Here is a 3,835-nt window from a genome sequence, read left to right on the forward strand (position 1 = left end):
CTTTTTCCTACCGACGAGCTATTTTTTTCAACTAAAGGGATGGAGCGAACAGTGCAAACACAAGTAGCAAGTAGCAGCAAGTTAAATCATAGGACCCGAAGTACAAGCTTAATAAAATTATAGGCAAAAAATAATTAATCTTTTTTAAATCCAATTCAAATATTTTTTAATTAAAAATTTAATCATTTAATTCTTAAAATTTTAACTCATTTATAATTCAATCTTCAAACTTTACTTTACTACAATTCAAACTTTATAATTTTAATTCAATTATAACTTAATTCATAAAATTTGACTTATATAACTTAATTTTTATAATTTTAATTATTTAAAATATTAATTTTTATATTTAAAAAATAAAATTATAAAAATTAAAAATATTTTAATATTTTAATATTTATAATCCTTATAAAGATAAGAAGGGTCTAATAAGTTAAAATATTAATCCTAAATTTTAACATATGTTTAATATTTATAATTTTATTTTTTATAATATATAAAAAAATATTTTAAATAATTAAAATTATAAAAATTGAAATATAATAGCCAAACTTTAATGTTTGTGTTATAATTAAATTAAAATTATAAAAATTAAATTAGAATAAGTGAAAATTTATAGATTAAATTATAATTAAATTAAAATTATAAAAATTACATAATTAATTTTTTTAAATTTATTTAAATGAAAATATCAAACTTGACTGAAAAACAGGAATAAAGCCACTGAATGGTGTGGCCTTGGAGCACGTTAAAAGCGTCAGCTTTGTCTATGTGATGTGACGGAACAAGCCCAATCACGATGAGTTCGCTCTGCTTTTTTAAGAGAATCTCTCTTCAATTATGTGCCTCACCCATTTGTGTTCTGATCATCTTCATAATTGTGCTATATTGCTACTCTACACAGCTATTCTTCTTTGGTGCTTCTCACTCAATTCTCACCCTGCTTCTTCTCAAGCACGCTACTCCTAGTAAGTTTCTCTCCATTTTTGTTCTCTCTCTCTCTCTCTCTCTCTCTCATATTTGTGTCTTTCTGTTACTGATTCTTGTTAGGCTCATCAGTCTCATAGGCCACATCTCCGATTTCTTTGCTTCCAAACATGGACGCCTCTCAGGCGGTTTCAGGTATAATAAATCGGACCCTTCTTTCTTTTCCTCCTAAAATATTCCTTTATAATTGATTTTTTCATAATATCACGACTATATTTTTGCTTTTCTTTTTTCTTGCTAGATAAATGAGAAGATCTACGTCATCAATAGAAAGATTTGAATTGCTTAAATCTTATTTGGAATGGTTGTTGCAAGATTTCATTTTAGTTTCTTATTAAAGTCACTTTATTAAATAAGGAAACTTTTTTTTATACCTGAATAAAATTAGAGAACTGAAATTTTATACAACGTTAATGGATAAAATATTGTACAGTTTTGTCTTATTATTAATATTATTATTATGATGGGTCACACTTAGCTTATTTATATAAGTTACTTCAAATTAAAAGTATCTTGTTCCCCTAATCGCTTTTGTTAATCAAATTTCACAAAATAAAAATGGAAATGGAAAAATTGGTAGATTAATTAGTAATTTTACTATCGATCTCATATTTGTTATCTTCCCTGAAGTTTCTTTCTTTATTATAGTTTGTGTGCGGTGATATCTCCGTGAATGTTCATGGCAGATGGCTTCTCCATTTTTCGTGCTTCCAAACAGTTGGCTAACTTGAATTGCATGCATACCATTTTGAGGTAAAGTGTCATCTTATTTCTTTAAAGCATCGTTTTATTAATTGAAAAATTACAAATAGATCATATATAAAATAATTTATTTGCAAATAAGTTCTATAAATTTTTAAATAATTACTCAAGTCCTATAGGACTTGGTTATATAAAATTAATTTATCATGTAAAATGACACAAACGTTCTTGAATTGACTCCCACCTTTTGATTGGCATTGACTGACCACTGTCGGTTGTTAACTTTGCAAATCTATAAGGTAAACATCTTAATTTACAAATCTAAGTTTTAAATTTGTAAATTTTAATTTGTAAATATTAAAGTATTAATATTGTAAGAGATTGACTTGTAAATATAAAAGTTTTACTTGTAAGTGTTGAATATTTACTTGATGTTTAACTTTTAAATTTTGAATTATTAATATTTTAATAAAAAATGCGTGGACACGATATATAAAACAGTTTTATTATTATTGACAAAAGAGTAGAGTGGAATAACTTACAATGCAATGGAATGGAGAGGAAGGGAAGAGTAGAGTGGGTGAGAGGTAAGGGAAATAGAGAGAGAGGGGAAGGAATACACAAAAGAACCTGATGCTTTGAATAACTAAGAGCTGCGGAATTTATAGAGATATTCCGAACTCAAGTTTATCTAAACCTCAGGTTATTTACAATGGTTGGGTTAACTTTTCTAACCCGTGATACCTTACTTTTATTGCTGATCCCTAATTGCTTCAACTTTTTCTTTTCTTTTTCTTTTTGTCTTTGCTTTTTCGTGATATCTGCTTGTCTTGTTGTCTGCTTTTCCGTCTTCTTTCCGGCTTCTTTTATTTGTCTTTGCTTGCTCGTGATATCTATTTGTCTTGTTATCTGCTTTTTTCTTTTGGTGATTAGCTTTTTTGATTGCTATTTCTTTTTATGAGCGACGAGTTGAAAGTCTTCATAGTCGGCGCCATAAAGGTCTTGTTCTATGTCTGTTTCTTCATTTGTCTCTTCTTCTGTATTATTTGGATGAGTCGATGATGACCCTACTTCTTCTGATGCTACTTCAGAAGCCACATCATTGATTAAAGAGGCCCACTCTTCTTTTGTTTTTGCTGCTACCAACTGTGAAATTATCTTAGTTTTTTCTGCATGAAAGAATGTTGATGCTTCCACTTTTTGCTTTACTTCTTGGGTTACTCGTTTCAATAATCCTTGAATTTTTCTTATGACTGCTTCTTTACCCGCATAATTTTGAATGTACTTATCCCACCATTTTACCTTGAAGATTCTTACAAGATAAAAAATGGAAGGGCAAGGTGGTCTTTGATCCATTACAGAGAAGCACTAGCTCATAATCCAAGGAACTCTCATATAATAGAAAAATCAAAAAGGTTTTTCTGCTTCTTTCATATTGGAATTTTCTTTGAAATAATTATATCTTTCTTCTACCATTTCTGGTAGTATTTTCTTAACTAGTCCAAAAATATGGAACCATTCATGGAACCATTTTGGAAAAGTATTTGGACACTTCTGGTCGAACCAGAAAAACCAGGAGTGATTATAATTTTTGTAATATAAAACATTGAACCGGGCTTCTTTATAATCATAATAATTATAAACCTGATCCTTGTAATTTTTAGGAAATTTTTTTGCTGTATACGGAGAATACCCCCAAGTGGTGGGAGTAAGAACTTGTAATATTTTTATTTGACTGTATGGATTTCCTTCAGACTCTTTGTGTGTAATACTTATGGACTTGGAAGCGACAAGAATATATTCATAATATATTCTGTCCTTTTTTGAATGTTGTGGAATAAAATTTCAATTTCCTTCAATGGGATGAGTAGGAAATATGGCTTGGATTGTGTCGGCTATATTTTGTTTTCTGAATTCTGGTTCTACAGGGCAGACATTCATAATGAATTCTTTTGGAATATATTGGCTATATTCTGTTTTCTTTGAAGAAGAGGCTGGTTGTTGACTTACTATTTGGTCATAAGTCTTTATTTTAAGAGATTTGTCTGATACATAATCTCTTATAGTCATAGGTCGGTCTGGCTTTTGAGGGGTGTTTGGCTGTATAGTAGCTTTTCCTTTTCCTTTATCCTTCTTACTCATCTTT

General features: G+C 29.1%; 1 long non-coding RNA gene across 3 annotated transcripts; it reads left to right on the plus strand.

Annotated features, from left to right (window-relative positions):
* The first annotated feature begins 794 nt into the window (after positions 1-794).
* Positions 795-3,566, plus strand: LOC129318419 (uncharacterized). 3 transcript variants are annotated; one of them, XR_008595240.1, is made up of 5 exons: positions 795-968; positions 1,060-1,122; positions 1,229-1,291; positions 1,636-1,740; positions 2,999-3,566. It is a non-coding gene; the product is annotated as an uncharacterized LOC129318419 (long non-coding RNA). The 3 variants fall into 3 exon arrangements; XR_008595241.1 differs by lacking the exon at positions 1,229-1,291 and having other exon boundaries at positions 1,051-1,122; XR_008595239.1 differs by having other exon boundaries at positions 1,229-1,740.
* The last annotated feature ends 269 nt before the right edge of the window (positions 3,567-3,835 follow it).

The sequence above is a fragment of the Prosopis cineraria genome, unplaced genomic scaffold (genome assembly GCF_029017545.1).
Source record: "Prosopis cineraria cultivar Desert tree isolate PC_DT_omini unplaced genomic scaffold, ASM2901754v1 PC8, whole genome shotgun sequence".
NCBI classification, from domain to species: domain Eukaryota; kingdom Viridiplantae; phylum Streptophyta; class Magnoliopsida; order Fabales; family Fabaceae; genus Prosopis; species Prosopis cineraria.